This window comes from Vicugna pacos, chromosome 1 (genome assembly GCF_048564905.1).
Source record: "Vicugna pacos chromosome 1, VicPac4, whole genome shotgun sequence".
In the NCBI taxonomy this organism is placed as follows: Eukaryota; Metazoa; Chordata; class Mammalia; order Artiodactyla; family Camelidae; genus Vicugna; species Vicugna pacos.
This window is the reverse complement of record NC_132987.1, coordinates 4,196,716-4,216,828: the sequence shown is the minus strand read 5'-3', so window position 1 is coordinate 4,216,828 and position 20,113 is coordinate 4,196,716. Positions and strand designations below refer to the sequence as shown.

Genomic DNA, 20,113 nt, shown 5'->3' with positions numbered 1-20,113 from the left:
CGGGTTCTAAGAAAGCCATACCCACAAGCTCATCTCCAGCTCGCATCTTTGCTCCATCCTTCCAGACAGCACCACTCTGAGCACTTGACGTTCAGTAGAGGTAGAAGTACTTACCTTCTTTTTAAAGACTGAACGATCCAAATAGATTTGAATCTTGAGCTAAAACAGTGCATTCTAACATTGGAGAGTAATCAAATACTACTGGTACTTTTTTTTTCTTAAGCCTTCCTAAGAGAATTCCATTTAAGTTCATATTTATTGGAAACACACACCTAATCCAGGATTTACTTTAAATGGAGTGCTGGTCACTTTACCTAATTGCAGTCCTGGAGAGTCTACTTTTCTTAAAACAGAAGATAATTATAGGAGTATAGACTTAGGAAAAAGAGAAGGCTTTCGATTCTGTTTAACTCTAGTATTTATTTGTTTTAAATATATTTAGAACTGACAAGTCTTATCTTGGTGAGGAAATTTGGACTATAATCCTACTTAACATGGTTAATTTCTCCATCATTACAAAGTCTCATTATAACCAACTGTTTTTCTGCTATATTAATCAAATTGTCTTAAACTTTAAAACATTTATTCAGAATCAATTTTGAGCATCAGTTTATTCTGTTGTGATGTCCTTGGGAGCTATTATGTATAACTAGCAACTAGTGTAACTTAGTGTCTGACCTCCTAACTTTTGTGACTTTTAGCCTCTACTTGCTACTTATAGAAATACTTTCTTTCCTTACTTAAAAAAAAATCATTTCTTAACATTTCCTAGGTTGTTCTCTTGCTCTGAAGTTTAGGGCAGAACTAAAAGCTTAGTTAGTACTTCAAATCAGTAGACCCTTCTTGAGGATGACTTTGTTTTCATTGATTTGTGGGTTTTTGACAAATTTTTTTTTATGGTTGTTGTAGGCCTTTTCTCTTGTGACTCTTGGCAGTGGAGAATATTGACGTAATTGTAACATTTGTTAAGTCTTTGCCACCCTGAATTAGGATGGCCAGGTTTTTTTTTTTTCCTATTTTTGTCATCTGTGATAAGGAATCGCATAGGGTTGTAAGAGGCAGGTGTGTATGTGTGTGTGCAAATGTGCGTAATAAAACTTACAGTGTTTTGTAGTATAAAATCCACTCACTCTTGGTAGGTAATAAAATATTTTTAAGCTTTATGTCCATGTGACAGTGGTATTTTTCTAAAAAGAAATTTTTATTTAAATGAATATTTGAGAATAACATCTGACTTTTTAAAACTTCTGTGTGTTTTTTTTTGAAGTTATTTTTATAAATTTTTAGAATGAGTATAAGGGTTCAAATTGTTTCTATACTGTTAAATAAACATTGTTATTATTTTAGGTTAGCTTCTTCAGTCATATCCTCAAGTTCTGAATACTGTCGACCACTAGACAGCACCTTTCTTAGTAACACACCTAATTCATCTTTAAGAACTAGTTTAAAATATTATGCATTCATATTATCTGGTCTGGAGTGGAAGTCTTCTGTTAGAGACGCTAGATGAGATGATTTCAGTAGAAAATACTGGCGCTTTCTGTTTGGAGGCTTTGGGCCACAAGTAATTGACTAGCTGACTAAACCCAGATTTAACCCAGAACGAGGTGATTTGGGGGCTGGTTAAGAAAGTATTGTCAGACCTCTGGGGAGCTTCTCTGCGCAACTCTTGTCTTTCTCTTCACGGCAGAGGTGACGGCTGCCTCATGCGCTCAAGACAAACAACCAGAGAGATGGACAAGGGAGCTCTTCCTATGCCTTTCCTTTTTTTTTTTTTGAATCAAGCAGAAACATCTCTTCCAGAATCCCTATAAAACTCCCCCTGAAGTTTCCTTGGTTCCAGGCCCACTCTAAACCCATCCACCAGCAGAGGCAGCAGAGGTAAAGTGGGCTTAGCTTTTGCTTAGATCAGTCATTGGTCATCTCCTGATTTCATCCCCTGGGCGAGAGAACAGAGGTCATCACCAGTGATTATGTTGCATTCCATATCTGGAGAAAATTAGCATTTTCAGGAAGGAATAAAGGGGAAATCATTGTTTGGATAGGTAACCTAATAAAAGAAGATTTTTTTGACTGCCTAAAAACAGTTGAAATAGCAAACTTTTCGAAAAATAACAGTCACTTGGATGTGGAAGAAGCACCATACCAAAAAGGTGAAACAGTCAAAAAAATTTGAAAGGCAGATTGGCATACGTAGTGTGAAAAGCAGCAGGAGTGTGAGTCGAAAGACCAGAGTACTTGTGTCTTCTCACCCTTATTGGCTACACTACATGAACACATCCATTGAACTTGTGAGGGCTCACTTTTCTTTTGTTGCAGAATGTGCGGGGTTACATTAATGGCCTTCAGGGTATTCTCACCCTACATTTGGGATGGTCTAAAAATTCCAAGTGAACTTGAATGATCTCCTTCTGGGCTTTTGCCCAGAAGGTTTCATTTGTATTTCCAAATTTATGTGGCCAGAATAATAATAATAATTGAATGCCTTTCCCTAGAATTTACCAGAACTTAATGCTGTGTTGTGGAATCCAAATAACTTAATTTGTAATATTAGTAACACATTTCAGAGTAAAGGTCTAACTTTATAAGAAAATTTTTTACAAGTAAAAATTGTTTTTCTCAATCCAGAGTGACAGAAATTGCTGTTAGTTGTAGCCTTTTATTTCAAGGACATGGTATTCATAAACCTTTTTATGTCACTTAAGTTAATTCACACAACAATCTTGTAAAGTTGGTGCGTTAACATTCCATTCTACCAATAAGTGACAAAACGAAAACTCAGTATATGGCAGAACAGAAATTTGAACCTATGTAGACCTGACAGAAACTGGGGAAATAAAAACAAGATTGGAGAGAAATATTTTTCTTTTGCCAAATAGTGCCATAAAGTAATAATGGTTAAAAAAATGGATTTTTCACTCCTGAAAGTTAACATCCACATTCTGTGGACTCTTTTTAAACTGTAATACAAGCGTGATCTTAATTTTCATAATAAAGTGCGATACAATTTTAACATTGCAAATGAGTGAATGAACAAGCCTCCTTTAGTGCTGTGTTTTCTGGCTGGATAAAAATGTCATTCACAGTAGTATCCAGCTAGGGAAAGTTTATAATCCAGCCAATGCTGTTTTTAGTGTTTAAAACAGAGGAGGTCTTAGATTATGACTTCTGTGACTGTGACCCTTTTCAAACTCAAGAGTTGATTTAAGAGCTAGTCCATAGATCTTGCCTGTTATGTAAACTGGACAATTTTGAAAATGCTCCCTTGCATATGTTACTTATTGGTAAATTATATCTGAACTGAGATGTGCTTTTTCATTCAAAATATTTTGGGATTGACTTTGCCAAAATAATCTTAAAAATTCTTAACATCTTTTATGCTTTCAAAAATACTTTCTGCAGTCATTGAAATGATACTGGTTTTACTCTGTCAGATGAAATGTTCAGCAGATACATACATGCACACATGTAGGTGCCTCCCACAGCGGATCACCAGTGTCCATTCTCATGGTAGTAAGGTAGTTGGCAGTTAACACAAAGTAGTGACCAGTAAGTTTACACAGGCTGCCTGAATCCCACCCACCTCCCTTTCACAGTGCTCTCCAGTCTTTTCTGGAAATGAGCAAGAAGTGCTCTAATCTTTAACAGACCTTTCATGTGGCCACATGTCGCTCTGCTGGCTGCCTGTTCACCAAGCTGTTGATGTTCCTGAAGAGGTTTTAAAACCCTTCCCTCAGTTCCTTGAGATCATGTGCACCGTCTGTCCCAGAACCGTGTGTGTGGTCTTCTGTAGCTGCCCCCGGTAATGGTAGTGGAGCCCACAAACCTCCAGCCCCCTCTCGCATGCACCCACCGGTTCCCAGCAGCTCCCGTGGGTCGTGGGGTGAGGGGCGAACGAGCACTGGCCCTCGCCTCCATTCCTGCCGGTGCTTCTGGTGTTCAGCCTCAGAGTTTTAAATGCTCTTCACTGCTGTTCGGGTTTCCCCCAAGATCTGTAAATGAGCGTCTGTTCCATGTCATTGTGACCAAATGGCTGTGATGGTGGTCCTGAAACAAAGGAGGTGAAACCAGCTGCTTTTGCAGCTAGAAACTGGTGGTGACTTATTTTTGTGTTTATTCGCTGGTTTTTATTTAGCATGTATGTTTCTGCATTTTCCTCTCTTCATCCCCAATGAATTTGGGGAATCAGTCCATACCAGCCTTTAGAGAGCTTCCTTATTCTTCTGTATTGTCACACAGTTTTACATTAATGTGTTTATAACAATTTATTTAACCGGCGCCCCTCTTGGAGGGCATTTGGGTCATTTTTAGTCTTACTAATTGGTAATAAGTGAGGTATTTACACCAAGTAAACAAAAATTCTACTTCATTGGGCAAGCAAAAATTTTAGAATGCTTATATTTATTATGAACTATTTAAAATATATTATCAGCTCCCAGATGGACTGCATGTCCCCTAAGTTCTTTATTTAAACAATTTTAGTGGACATGTATATGTAAATGGTAGTAGGTAAATAATAATGATAACGTGACACTTTGCTGTGCTGGGTGACTGTCCTAAATTTCAGACTGAGCTGAAAGTACTGATAGGTCTCAGCTAGCACCTCAGCCTGTGTTAACTTAAGCTTTACTGATGTGTAATTGACATACAGTACTTTGCACATTTAAAGTGTGCAGTTGTGTCAGTTTTAACACGTGTACACCTAAGAAACCATCACCAATCAAGATAGTTAACATTCCCATCATTCCCAAAAGATTTCATTTGCCCCTGACCTCTGATCTGCTTTGAGTCACTGTAGGTTAATTTGAGGTCTCCAGTGCTTTATATAAATGGAGCTATATACAGCATGTCCTCCTTTGTCTAGCTCTTGTCACCCAGCACACTCACTTTGCAGTTCATCCATGTTGTGGCATGTGTATAGTTCATTGCCTTCTGTTGCCGAGCAATATTCCATTGTGTCACTAGACCCAATTTGTTTATCCACTCATCTGTTGATAGTTTGATTTACTTTTTTATCTATTACAAATAAAGCTACTATGAAGGTATGTCTCCAAGTCTCTGTATGAACATATGCTTCCTTCCTCCTGGAGAAGTATCTAGAGGTGCAGTGGTCGGGCCATATGGTAGGTATGTGTTTAACTTATTAAACTGCCGGCTGTTTCCTAGCTGGTTGTACTGTTACACGTTCCTGCCGTGGATATGAGCATTCCAGTCTTTTCCCCCTTTCTACCAATATTTGGTATGCTCAGTCTTTTCTAATCTGAAACATTTTAATAGATGAGTATCTCACTAAGGTTTTAATTTGCATTTCTGAGATAACTGATGACGTGGAGCATCTTTTCATTGCTTCTTGGCAACCTTTATATCCTTGTGAAATGTCTTCTCAAATGTTTTTGCCAGGTTTTGGGTGTGGGTTTTTTGTGTTTTATTTTTATTTTTATTTTTGGATTTTCTTACTCTTGAGTTTAGAGAACTCTGTATGTTCTGGACACAAGTCCTCAATCTGTGGCTGTGTTTTCGTTCTCTTAAGAGTGTTTTTGGAGAGCAGAAGTTCAAAATTTTGATGATGTCCAGTTTATCAGTTTATTCTTTTAGGATTTTGGTTTTGGTGGTGTGTCTAAAAAAATACCTATCTCAGTGTCACATAGATTTTCTCATCTCTTCTAGAAGTTTATAGTTTTAAATTTCATATTTAGATCTACATTCTCTTGTAAGTTAGTAATTGCATGTGGTACAAGATATATGTCAGAGTTAACTTTTTTATATATGGATATATCCAGTTGTTAAAATGTTTGTTGAGAAGACTATACTTTCGTTACTGAATTACCTTAGCATTTTTGTCGAACATTACTTGTCCATACATGTGTGGATCTGTTTATGGACTCCGTTATCTTCCATTGGTGTATTTGTCTAGCTTAAGGCCAGTACCACACTGTTGTGATACGATAGTTTCATAATAAATCTTGAAATCAGTAGCTTTTTTCTTTGAAATTATTTTGGCTATTCTAGGTCCTTTGCATTTCGATGTGAATTTTAAAATCAGCTTGTCAGTTTCTAGGGGAAGAAAGAAATTAGGGTTGTTGATCTATAGATCAACTTGGCAAAAATTAACGCTTTAGCAGTACTGAGTCTTCTGACCCATGAACAAGTTATATCTCTCCATTTATTTAGGTCATTTTTAATTGCAGCAAATTTTGTAATTTCACTTTTACATCTTTTGCTGGATTTATCCATATTTTATAAATTTTGTTCCTACTCTAAATGTTATTTAATTTCAAACTCGGCGAATTATTCTCCACTCCTAAGGGAAGTTTTTCCTGAGTGCTCTACCCAGGGCTCTGCTAGTGATAAGTTTTCTAGCCTTACCGGTGGGAACAGCACACTGTTTTCTGTGGTGAACCGGACACTGTTCTCTCTAATGCATGCATTCTCCCTGTTGTTGCTGTCACCTCCAACTTGGCAAAAATAGTTGGGTTTTTTTGGCTGTTGTTGGAATCTGTGTGTGTATGTGTGTATTTGTGAAAATCTTACATATTACAGTGGCTTGTGGCCTTCCAAAGGGCCAGAGTGTATAATTTCGGTGTACAATGGTATTAAACTTTCGTGAGGGCACTTAGGAAAAATAAATCTGAAAAGGATTTTGGGTCAGAGTGATGAGAGAAAAAGGTTGAGAAACACTGCTTTAATTATTTTGGATAGTTCTTTGCATGAGTCTCAGGTAGCACCCTTACACACACGTGCTGCTCAGTACTTGGCAGACAGAGTACGCAAGAGGATGTCCATAGGGTCTCTGGGATTCTCACCATGAACCATCCTCCCTATGTTACTTTGCTGAGAATACTAGCCCCTGTGTTCTCCCCACGCTGTCAGCTCTGTCTCTTCAACTCAGGGAAACATGCCTATTAAAAATACAAGTAGCTCTGTAAAAGCCATTGAGAAGCATTTTATCGATTTAAACAGCTGACTTACATTCCACCAAATGTTCTCACACTTCTACCTTACAATATTTTGTGAAATGGCAATTTTCTATTGTAGTCCAGCAGTATTTTTTTTTGTCCAGCAGTATTTTTGAAAAAGAAATTCTGTACATTAGTTTTATAAACAGTTGTATTGCAGTTGATAATTAAAATGACCCAGTCACAGATGGCATCACCTCTGCTTCCTCTTGCCTTTATAGGATCTGGTATTAATATGTAATTTTGGTGGGGTTTTTTTTTTTTTCTTTTGTGGAAAGCAAATAAGCCTTAGCCTTAGAGTATTTGATTACTGCTAAATTTGTAGACAAGAGTAAATTCAGTATTTAGAATAGGATGCTCTGGGGACTTGTCTTTTTAATATTACTACAGATAGGGCAATGTCTAGATTACAATTAATGATGAATTAATACTTGATTCCTATATATACCAGTAGATAAAAAGCAGATTTCTTCTGTATATCACAGAGAACTATATTCAGTATCTTATAATAACTTAATGAAAAAATATGAAAACGAATATATGTATATATATGCAAGACTAGAGCATTATGCTGTACACCAGAAATTGGCATGTTGTAACTGACTATACTTCAGTTAAAAAATAAAAAGTGAAAAAAATTTTTTAAAATACTAGATTCAAAACTTTCTAAACAGAATTTGCCTCAGGGCAATAGTTAGCTGTGGAAAGGGATTTTAGAGATCTAGTAGTTAAATTATCTGTTACAGATGAAGCAAAACTGAGGCCTCTGGAGCCTGTTTGCTATGGTCACTTCCATTTAGCAGAGATAGCAGAAGAGCCTGGTTTCCTTAATGTCCAGTTTAGTTTTCTGTCCGAGTTGTGTCCCCTGGCTTGTCACCCCTCATTGCTGCCCAGTGGCTTTGTATTACAGGAAATTTCTTGGCTTTTCTCTCGTCGCCTTAGGTGTATAAGCCATTAGTTAAATACGTGCTAGTCTAATCTCCTGTACTGTAGATGTGATGGGAGAGCATTCCTGTGGTTAGTTTGTGACATCTGGCACAGCTGACGGTAGGAAAGTGCAATCGCTGGGTGGGCCTGACCTGACCTAATGACAGGAAGTCATTAAATCTGGACCTAGAATCAGAAGCAGAGGGAGTCAGGGATGTGATGTGAGGCAGGTTCTCTGTCGCTGACTTTGGAAGATGGAGGGGCCACATGCCAAAGACTGTCTAGAGGAGCATTCCTTCTTGCTCACCAGAAGGAAGGAAAATTGGAACCTCAGTCTCACAACCACAAGGAACCAAATTTTGCCTGAATGAGCCAAGAAGTGAATTCTTCTTTCATCAGGCCTCCTGTTTAGAACACACCTTGGTTTCAGCTTTACGACAGACCCTGAGCATAGAGCCCAGCCAGCACCGTACCTGGACTTCTGCCCTGCGGAGCTGTGGGCTAGAAAATGACTGTTGCTTAAGCTGCTGTGCTTACAATGATCTGTTATGCAGCGATACAAAACTAATACAAGACTTAAGCATCTCTTGTTCTCAAACACCTTTCCTGGTCCCACAGGTAGTATTATGTCAGCCTGATAGATGCCATAGCACTCGGCACTTCTCCTTTGTAACACTCCTGTTAATTGACTTGTGTCGCGTTCAGTCACTCTGGAGATAGGGACCTTGTTTGAATTCTCTGTACTTATACTCAGTACAGTTATTCCTCAGTATCCATGGAGGATTGATTCCAGGACCTCCCCAATAACCAAAATCCACGGATGCTCAACAACTCCCTTGTATAAAATGGTGTAGTGTTTGCCGTTGGTATAACCCATGCACATCCGCCCGTCCTCCCGTGTGCTCTGAACCATCTCTGGATGACTTACAACATCTAATGCAATGCAAATACCGTGTAAATAGTTGCTGGCCTGGGACAAAGTCGAGTTTTGCTTTTTGGAACTTTCTGAAAATTTTTTCCCAAAGTATTTTTGATACGTGAATACAGAGGACTGACTGTAAGCAACAGCCATTTATAAAGTGTTAGAAGTGAATGAGTAAAAATAAGACATGGTCTCTGACTTTAGCAAGTTTATGGTCTAAAGTGTTTGGCTGGTTGGTTGTGGGTGGTTTTGTTTTCATTTGTGTTGGGGGTGTGCTGATTGTGTTTTGGTGGGTGGAGCAGTCTCCTTTCAGTTGCCCCAGTACAATTAAGCTAAACTGGCTTTTGCCGCATTTTGCCTTGCAGTCTCATCAGTACTTGTTTAGACAGTTCAAATCATTTTGACATAGGAAGGGTGAATTCTTTAAAAAACAAAACAAAACCAACAAAGCATGTGTACTTGAAGTGCAAGCCCACAAAGGGGGAGTTCTCTTATGAGACAGTGACTTCGTCATTTGCTGTGTTCTGTAGATGGGCTGTCTGAGCACGGGCTTGCAAGGGACAGCTGGAGGACCTGCTCTGCCCTGGTCTCTGCTAAGGGACCTGACTCCCATCTCTCCCTCAGTGCCTAGGAACAGAAGTTGGTTCTTTGAGAAGGTGTTTAATAAAGTTCTTAGCTTTGGGGTTCCCCCAACAACCCCGAGAGCAGCTTTACTGCGGTATTACAAGTCTAGCTCGGTATCAGGAAATAAAAATGAGTTTTGCAGGATTGTCGAACATGGCACAAAAGCAACACAGGAAATACTAGAAATGTCCCAGGTGAAGAGGGAACTCTGTGGTGTCATTCTTTATTAAGAACTGCCTAACAAGCCAAGGATAGAGTTTTTAGATAACTCACAGTTTAGTTTTCATTCAGATCATGCTGCCAAAACAGTGACACATGTAAACAAGTCTAAATAGCTGAGACGTTGGTCATTTTGTATAAATCAAAGTACTTGTAATAGCCAGAGTCAGATTTGGGAAAGGAAACTTCTTGTCTTATCCCATCTCATATCATGTATTCATAAATAAAATATAGAATATTTTAATTATCTACTGTGAAAGTGAATGATTTAATTAAGAGTAGACTAATTACTAAATACACATTTTTAGTAAAATTACAGTGATGGAACCTTGAGATTTTTTTTTTAACCTTACTGTAATTACTTATTGAGTAAAATATGTAAATTATATAAATACTTTAAACTGATAATGTACCATTTTTTTCTCAGTAGCTTTTCTAGAGAATCAGTGGTTTAAATATTCCTTATCCAGGTGATTTGAAGCACAGTCTCTTGTACAAACTCAACAAATAAATTTATTCGTTTTAGAACATATTTGTCTTTGTATACAAGAAAAAAATTAGTTACAAAATGCTATATGTCAAGTTTTTATCATGAGTTTGCAAGATAGATATGTAGAGTGAGTGTGCTTGGCTTTTGTTTACGCAGAAAATAGATTATATTTTTTGAGTGTTTTAAGATTGCCTTACACAAATTTCTGGTAATAAAATTTCTATTTTTATTCTTAATTCTGTTGTAGACACAAATTAGTGGTTTGTGGGAAGGGCACAGGTGTAATGGTGAATATCTTTCTTTTCCAGCTTTCAGGTGGCTTTCATTTTCGTTTTGAATGTTAGTTCAGGAGAATGAAACTTGACAAACCAACAAAGGAAGCTACTTTTCTTAAACTGAAATATCCTATCAGAGCGTGTGTCTTCTGCCAGTTTTTTGATACACTTTTGCTCTTAGTTCAAATGTGTTTTAAATGTATTTTGATAGAATGATTAAACACTCGTGTCTGACCTTTTTTCTCCTCCTTTTAATCTTTTTAAAATTGTGAAATATAACTCACTTAAAATATAAAAAGCAATTATAGACTATGATGAATTATTTAAATGTAACTACCACTCAGGTGAAAAAACAGAACATTGCTAGCACCTCTCAAGTGCCCCTTGTCCCTACTTTGTGATCAGAACTTTCCTCCCACCCCGCAGTGTACCCAGTAATCTGACTTTTATTATAATCTCTTTCTTAGTTTTCTTTTATAATTTTGCCACCTAATTATTCCTCCCTAAGCAGTATAATTTAATTTTTCATATTTAATTAAATGACTCATACAACATGTATTCTTCTGGGCCTGGGTTCTTTTACACAAACTATCTTATTTTAAAAATTGCCCTGTGTTACTTGTTGCTAAAGATTATTCATAGTGCTCTGCTGAATGCATACGCCTCAGTTTATCCATAGCCTGCTACTGATGGATAGTTGGGTTGTTTCCAGTTTTTGCCCGTTGTGAGCAATGCAGCTATTTCTAAGCATGTCTTCTGTTGCACGTTACCATGCATTTCTATAAGGGGTACACCTAGGCATAGAATCTGTGGCCTGTAAAGCTGTGCATATTCAATTTGGTAGGGAATGCCATGTTACACAGTTTACACTCTCGTCAGCATGGTATGAGAGTTCTTGTTGGTCCACATCCTTGGACCACATTCTTGGTGTGGTTTTTTTGTTTTGTTTTGTTTTGTTTTGTTTTTTAATTGAAGTACCATGAGTTACAATGTGTCAATTTCTGGTATACAGTACAATGTCCCAGTCATGCATAGACATACATATATATTTGATATCTTTCCCTTGTTTAAAATTTAATATAATTTTTTAATGGAGGTACTAAGGATTGAACCCAGGACCTTGTGCATGCTAAGCACACACTCCACCACTTGAGCTATACCTTCCTTGGCATACTTCTTTATTTAGTCATTCTGTGGTATGTGGTGGTATCTCATTATTGGTAAAGTTTGAGGTTTTTTTGATAACAATGTCAAGTACCTTTTTATATGTTTATTAGATATTCATGCAACCTCTTTCATGAAGTACCTGTTAAATCTCTTGCCCATTTTTCATTTGATTTTTCTCTCTTTCCTCATAAATTTGCAGTAGTTCTTTTTATATTCTGGATAGGAACCCTTTGTGAGCCATATGTGTTGCAAATATCTCCTCCCATTCCAGTTTGCCTTTTCACTGTCATTGAACATGAGGTCTTCATTTTAACATGGCCACATTTTTCAGTGTTTTCCTTTATTGTTAATGCTTTTGAGCTTTTGATGCCTTAAGAAGTCTTTCGTTCACCTGAGTCATGAAAATAATATATTTGTTTCTGAGGGCTTTATCATTATGCTCTTTAAATTCAGCTTTATAATATACTGGTAGTTAAAGTAGGCATATGAAGTGAGGTAGTGGGGTTTCTTCCCCCCTTTTTCAAAATGGGTACTAAATTGTCCCAACACAATTTAATTGCCCATATTTTATTGAACTGTTTTCTTACTTTTGAATTTTGGAAGTCCTTTATATATTATGAATGCGAGTTGTCTGCTAGGTATGTGATTTGCCAGTGTTTTCTCCCAGTGTATGCCTTGTCTTTTTATCCCCTTAACTGTCTTCCTCACAGCAAACGTTTTCCATTTGGGTGAAGCTTAATGTATCAGTTTCATGGATTGTGCTTTTGTTTTCCTATCCAAGAACTCTTTGCCTAACTTGCCTATTTTGTCCTACCTTTTATTCTAGAAGCTTCAAGATTTTGCACATGGCAGTTAGGTCTATGATCCTTTAATGTTTGTGTTAGGTGTTACGTGTAGATCGACATTCGTTTTTTGGCACGCGGATATCCAGGATCATTTGTTGAAAAGATTGTTATCTCCATTCAGTTGATTTTGTACTTTGATCCAAAAACAGCTGATCATATTTGTGGGGTTGATCTCTGGACTCTTTATTTTGATTATATCTTCTCTTTTTCATACCACACTGCCTTGATTACTGCAGCTTTATAATAATTCTTGAAATCACACAGTGTAAGATCCCTAACCGTGTTCTGGTCTTTCAGAATTGCTTTGGCTATTTTTAATGTCTTTGACTATCCGCATAAATTTTAGGTTGTTAATATCCACTGTGAGTCCTGAGGGGATTTTGATTTCTTTCATGAGTGTTTTGTACTTTTCAGCACACAAGTCTTGCAAAGTTTTGTTAGATTCATACCCAAGCATTTCTCTTTTCTTTCTTTCATCCTTTTATATTGTAAATGTACAGTTTTTAAAATTTTGATTTCTGGTTGCTAGTATATAGAAATACAGCTGGTTGCTTTTGTATGTTGACCTTGCATTCAGCAACTTTTCTCAACTCATTCTAGGATTTTTTAAAAATATAGATTCCTTGGGATTTTCTCTGTAAATGAAAACCTATCTATGAATGGAGATAGTTTTGTTCCTTCTTTTGCAATCTATATGCCTTTTATTTCTTTTCTTTGAGTTATTTTACTGACTAGAACTTCCAGCATGAGAATGAATAGAAGTGATGAAAGCAGACAAACTTGCCTTGTTCCTGCTCTTAGAAGGAAAGCCTTCAATCTTTTAACATTAAACAGGATACTAGCTGTAACTTGTAAATACCCTTTATCCAGCAAAGGAAATTCCCCTTTATTTCCAGTCTGCTGAGAGTTTTTTTTAATCAAGAAAAGATGTTTTGTTAAATGTGATGATCATATGATTTGATTTTTTTCTCATTTGGTCTAAATATGTTGAATTACATTGGTTGGTTCTATCTGAAGGAGGCTTGTGATCCCAGAACAAGCCCTACTTGGTTGTGATGTGGTATTCTGTTCACGTGTTGCTGGAGTCAGTTTGCTGATGTGTATTCAGTTGAGGAAATTCCTGTCTATGCCGATGAGCCGTATTAGTTTGCAGTTTTCTTGTAATATCTTTGCCTGGCTTTGGTGTCAGGGTAATAACATGTTGGCTTCATAAAGTGGGAAGCATTCCCTCCTCTTCTGCATTCTAGATGATGTGCAGATGGGTGTTACTTCTTCCTGAAATGTTTAGTGCAGTTTACCATTGACAGTGTCTGGGTTTGAAGTTTTCTTTCTTAGAATGGTTTTTACCTTTGAGTTCAATTTCTTTAAAAGGTGTAGGACTATCTGGGCTACCTGTTTTTCTCTTGAGTAATTTTTTGTGTCTTCTAGTCTTTTCATCTAAATTACAGGATTTATATGCATAAAATTTTTCATAATATTCCCTTAATCTTTTTAATGTCTCTGAGGTATGTACTGTTAATCTCCTCTTTGATTCCTAATACTGGTTCTGTCTTTCTTCTTTTGTCATTCTTGCTAGAGGATTATCTATTTTAGTGATCTTTTCAAAGAACCAGTTTTGGGATTAATTAATTTTCTCTATTATTTTTCTATTTTTACCTTCATTGAATTCTACTCTGTCATTTTTGTCCTTCTGCTTGCTTTGCGGTTATTTTATTCTTGTTCTAGTTTAAATGACAGATTATTAATTTGAGAACTTCTTTTATAAATAGAAATATTTAATATGTAGATTGCCCTCTGAATACTATTTTAACTTCATATCACAAATTTTTTATATATTTTCATTTTCATTCAGTTCAAAATGTCCCTTGAGATTTCCTCTTCACAAGAGTTATTTAAAGTTAGTTTTCTACTTTTATTCTACTTTATTATCAAAGTATATACTTTGATATCCAAATACTTAGGAATTTTCCAAGCATCTTTCTGTCGTTGAGTTCTGCTTTAATTCTGTTACAGCCAGAGTGCATACTTGGTGTAGTTTCAGTTTATTTCAATGTGTTAAGGTATGCTCTTGGGTCCAGAATACGGCCTACTGTGATGAATGTTTCAAGTGCAGTTGAAAATAATGTCTGTTCTTTTGTTCTTAGGTCAAGTGTTCTGTAAAGATCAGTTAGGTTCAGTTGATGGATAATGTTCAGTCATCTATACTTTTGCTTATTGTCCTGTTTACTTGTTCTTTTGGGCACTGGGAGAGGCATACTGCAGTTTCTTATAATCGTAGATTATCTAGTTCTCCCTTCATTTTTTATCATTTTTTGCTTCCATAGATGTACGTACACATTAGTATTGTCAATTTTTTTTTAATGAATTGACCCTTTTACCTTTATGGAATGTTCATTTTCATCCCTGGTAATTTTCCATTTTCTGAATTCTTTCTCTGATATTACTAATACAGATATTTTAGCTGTCTTTTCATTACTGTTTAAATGATACATCTTTTAACATCTTTTTAACTTGTAGCATAATTATATTATTGTATTTTAAATGGTTTCTTACAGATAGTGTATTATTAGGTATTATTTTTATATCCAGAATGATGATCTGTGTCTTTTAATTATTGTGTTTAGACCTTTACATTTAATGATGTTTATTGATAAGGTTGGATTTAGGCCTGCTGTTCTGTTATTTTTGTTTGTGCTTTCTAACTTTTGTTTCTCTTTCTTTCTTTCTTTCTCTCTTTCTTTCTTTCTCTCTTTCTTTCTTTCTTTCTTTCGGATTATTTGGATATGTTTAGTACTATTTTTGTCTTCTTACTGGCATTTTGACTGTATCTATGTTTATTATTTTCTTAATAGTTGCTCTAGGAGTTACAACATAAATACATATCCTTTCACAGTCTACTTAGAGTTAATATTTTATCACATAAAGTTAAAACCCAGAATCCCTTACTTGCCCCTCTTTGTGTTAGAGTTCCTGTGTAATACGCGTAATACACTGCACTCCTTCACAGGAACATTAGACACTTTTGCTTTCAGTTATTGTGCTTCCTTCATTCTTGATCTCTCTCCCTCTAGTATCATTTCCCTTCAGCATGAAAAAACCTCCTTTAGCATTTCTTGTAGGCCAAGTTGGCTAGGAGTTCATTTCCTTTAGCTTTCTTTTATTGGAGAATGGTTTTATTTTGCCTTCACTTCTAAAGGACATTTTCATGTGGTACAGAATTCTTACTTGCCAGGTTTTTTTTTTTTTCTTCAGTCTTCTGACCTCCACAGTTTATGATAAGAAACCTAGTCATTTGAGTGTTTCTTTTATATGTAACTTGTCTTTAAAGCAATCTGAGAAAAATGATTTTTGCCTTTATCTTTGGGTTTTGACAGTTTGATTATGGTGGGTATGGTTTTCTTTTTATTATTACTATTTAGTTCACTAAACTTACTGAATGTATAAATTTATCTCTTACCAAAATTGGGAAACTTCTAGCTGTTATTTCTTCAAAAAATTTTTTTCTGAATCAGTTTCTTTCTCCTCTCCTGAGACTCCAGTGACACAAATGTTAGCCTTCGATGTTGTCCCAACTGGTATTGTATTAAATACAGAAATAGTCATACTGAAAATCTTCCAGATACAAGGGTCTTGTTTTTAAAGGTATTGACAGCTCTTGATACATAACTAAGGGGGAAATCCTCCTTTTGATTCAGCTGCTAAATGAAAGAAGTCGTAAGTTCCATAAAATCACTGGAGTCTCATGTTGCAACATCAACATGACTTTAAAACATTTTCACAATGTAATAAAATGGATCATTTTGTTTCCCACGCCCCAGAAAGGTTTCTGTGTGTGGTATTTACAGAGCTGCATTGATCCCTACCCACCACAAATAGCCGTGTTTGTATACACCCAGCCTGCTGGAGTTATGCATGGGCTTCGAGATGAGATCACATCCTTCTAGTATAGCTAGTGATTTAACTGGCATATTTCAAGTTAAAGGTGAAGCACCCCCACAAATTGTAGCTCTGTAATCTGACTCTTGCTTGATTTTTTTTAGTCCTACTCTAAATTAATGTTAAGGTTATAATATGTGTAATTCTCCAGTGTTGAATATAGATTTCTTTTTCTCAATCTGCTGTTACTGTATAAAATGTTATCTTGTGCTGAGGATTAGTATTTAAAGCTGAGTGAGGACATGTTTGGGTCACCTTGTTTAGTATTTGTTTATGAATGGAGCCTTCCCCCTTTTGCCACTCCACAGTACTAACACTTAGTCCCCAAGGTAAGCTCCATCAGGAAGGATGATCAGTGAAGTTACTTGTTACATGTATCTTCCTTGTTTACTAGTCAGAAACTGAAAATGTTAATAATTGGTTTACATGTGTACGTCTTTCAGTTACATGTATTGTCTAGTAGACAGTGTGGTATTTTTGTGTTTAAATGATTTATCTTATGATAGTCTCCTGCTTTATGCGATTCTCTCCTAAGAAATGAGTCTCTCCTCTTTGTAGACTTTGTACTATAAGTTTCACTTAATAGTAATTATCCTAAGTAGAGGGCTGTCAAAAAGAACATTGAGATTGTCATGCTGTAGAAAATTTTTCTAAAGTGGGACCATGCTTCTGCAGGTTAGGAGGGTGATGAATCCTTTGTTACTGCTGTGATTTTTAAAGAGATACTATTTTCTAAAATCTAACATATATCCAGATAGTTACAGCTGAACACAAACACATAAAGAATTATGGCTGCTGCACTGTTGCTGTTAACTTGTTTAAAGGGTAAGGAAGTGAAGAGGGACTTTGACTTGCAAGTCACACAAACTAGACTCTAACCTGTGTGTCCTTACACAGTCAGCCTCTCTGAGCCCTGCTTTCCTCATTTGTAAAATGAGGTGATTGAGCAAGATGATCTCTAAGGCTATTTCTGTACCTAATATATTATTTTTGACATCTCTGTAAACTGTTCTGTGTGCTTTATGAATTATATCACTGAAGCCTAGGTTATTTCACAGCAATTTGGGGGGAAGAGGGGAGGCTTCAGCAGATTTTAGCTTAGAATCCTTTTAGTGATTCCATTTTGTTTTACATTTTTCTTTTCAGTGGATAGTAACAAAATTGATTTGAATTTCTTCTGGAATAGGTGTCTTGCTTTGTTTTGATATTTCCCTCATACCGCGTTGTCCACAACACTCAAGTACCTGGGAAGAAAAAAGCGTATCAAAGGCTCTGTAAGACACGAAGTGGTAGGAGCTGTGGCTTCTGAGTGTTTGTTCACTTTCCTCTTTGTGTCGTGGGCAGAGCTCTGATTTTGTGGGGATGACTTACCCCCACCTCATCCCAGGAAAACTGCGACCAAGACACACTTGTACGGTTCACAGAGCAGGGGCCCCCACTGCGCCTCCTCTCACACCTCTCCACACATTACAGGACACCTGGTTTCTCAGTACATTGTGTCTGGCTACCAAGAAAAAATTATAAGACATAGGAAAAGGCAAAAAAACAGAATTTGAAGAGAGATAGAAACCCTAAGAAAGAACCAAAGAGAAATGCTACAAATCAAAAACACTAACAGAAAGATGAAGAGTGCCTTTGATGGGCTTCTCGGCAGACTGGACAAGCTGAGGAGACAGTCTCTGAGCTTGAGGGTATCTGACGAGGACCCTCAAAAACCAAGAGGCAAAGAACAAAGACTGAAACAGAGGACAGAATATCCAAGGACTGTGGGTTGGCTATGAAGGTGTAACACTCTTGTAAGGACTGTCAAAAGGAGAAGAAGGAGGAGAGGAGCAGGAAAATATTTGAAACAGTAACGAGTGAGAATTTCCCCAAATTAACGGCAGGACACCAAACCAGAGATCCAGGAGGCCCAGAGAACGCCAAGCATGATAAGTGTGAAAAACAAGCAAACAAAAACTCTACCTAGACATACCATTTTACAAACTGCAGAGCATCCAAGAAAAATGTCCTGGAAGGAGCTGTCACAGATACTATGATCATCTAGGTAGGAAATCTGAAAGAATGGACCAAAAACCTCCTGAAACTAATAAGCTGTTATTACAAGGTTAATTTGCGTAAGTCAGTTGCTTTCCTGTATAGTAGCAATGCACAAGCGGAATTTGAAGTTAACAACACAGTACCATTTACATTAGCACCCAAAATGAAATACTTAGTTATAAACACAACAGAACGTATACAGGAGCTATATGAGGAAAACTGTAAAACTCTGGTGAATGAAATCAAAGAACTAAATAAATAGATATTCTGTGTCCATGGTTAAGAAGACTCAACACTGTCAAAATGTCAGTTCTTTCTAGCTTGATCTGTAGAGTCAGTGCAAACCCAGCCAGTGTCCCAGCAGGTTGCTCTGTGGGTGTCTACAGAATGATTCAAAAGTTTGTATGGAGAAGTAAAAGACCTAAAATAGCCAACACAATATTGAAGGAGAAGGTCAAACTTCAAGAACTGACACTATCCAACTTCAGGTCTTAGTGTAAAGCTACAGTAATCCAGGAAATGTGGTAAAGGTGAAAGAACAGATAAATAAATCAGTGGAACAGAATAGACAGCCCAGAAATAGACCTGCATAAATATAATCAGTTGACCTTTGACAGAAGCGCAAAGGCAGTACAGTGAAGTAGTCTTTTCAGTAAGTAGCACTGGAGCAAGTGGACATCCTCCTGCAATCAATTGATCAGTCAATCAATAAATATTTATAAATAAGGTCTAGAAAAACCTTTCACCCTTCACAAAAAGTAACTCAAAATGGGTCACACACTTGAAAGAATTGTTCAGAACTATAAAATTCCTAGAACACAATAACAGGAGAAAACCTAGATGATCTTGTGAATCTTGTGTATGTCAGTGTCTTTTTAGACATACACTGTCCTTGTATATCTGTGTATTCAAGGCACAATCCTTGAAAGAGTTAATAAGCTTGACTTCACTAAAATTAAAAACCTATGCTTTGTGAAAGACAATGTTAAGAGAATGAAAAGACAGGCCACAGTACGGGAGAATGTGTTTGCAAAAAGATACATCTGGTAAATAACTGTTAACCAAAATATGCAAAAAACGCTGAAAACTCAACAGTAGGAAAACAATCAACCCAATTTAAAAATGAGCCAAAGACTTTATCCGCTTCACCTTTCATCAGGGAAATGCAAATTAAAACAAGAATGAGATCCCACTGCATACTTATTAGAATGGCCAAAATCAGGAACACTGACAATACTTAGTTCTGGTGAGGAGTGGGGCAGTCATTGCTCAGTCATTGAAATGCAAAATGGTGCAGCCACTTTGGAAGACAGTTTGGCAGTTTCTCGCTGTCTGTCTCTCTGCTTCTCTCTGTCTTTTGATGAAGAAACTGTATTTGGTACCTGTAGAAGAGACAAACAGTGGTGGCTTAAGGACGTGGAGATCTTCTGGCGTTAAAGGCAGAGACTGGCAGTTTTTAAAAAAACTAACCATACTCTTAGCGTATGATCCAGTCATCGTATTTACCCAAATGAGTCGAAAACTTATGTCCACACAAGCACCTAAACATGGATGTTTATAGCCACCTCATTCCTGAGTTCCAAAACTTGGAAGCAACGAAGATGTCCTTCAGCGGGTGGGTGGATAACTACACTGTGGCGCATCAGACAATGGAATATTATTCAGCACTAAAAAGAATGAGCTATCAAGCCGTGAAAAGGCATGGAAGAACC

At 36.8% G+C, this 20,113-nt stretch overlaps 1 protein-coding gene and 1 long non-coding RNA gene across 13 annotated transcripts in view; one reads left to right on the top strand and one right to left on the bottom strand.

The window, feature by feature from the left end:
- Positions 1-20,113, top strand: part of ANKRD28 (ankyrin repeat domain 28) — a 154,931-nt gene that overhangs the window by 64,017 nt on the left and 70,801 nt on the right. The window contains exon 1 of one of the 12 annotated variants that reach the window (XM_072944602.1): positions 23-100. The exons of the other annotated variants lie outside the window; for them this stretch is intronic. The gene's annotated coding sequence lies outside the window, so the exon portion shown is untranslated. Of the gene's footprint in view, positions 1-22; positions 101-20,113 lie in introns of those variants that run through there. 12 annotated transcript variants of the gene reach the window in all.
- Positions 17,455-19,999, bottom strand: LOC140695805 (uncharacterized). The gene is made up of 3 exons (XR_012071810.1): positions 19,908-19,999; positions 19,634-19,783; positions 17,455-17,605 (listed from the first exon to the last, which is right to left on the bottom strand). It is a non-coding gene; the product is annotated as an uncharacterized lncRNA (long non-coding RNA).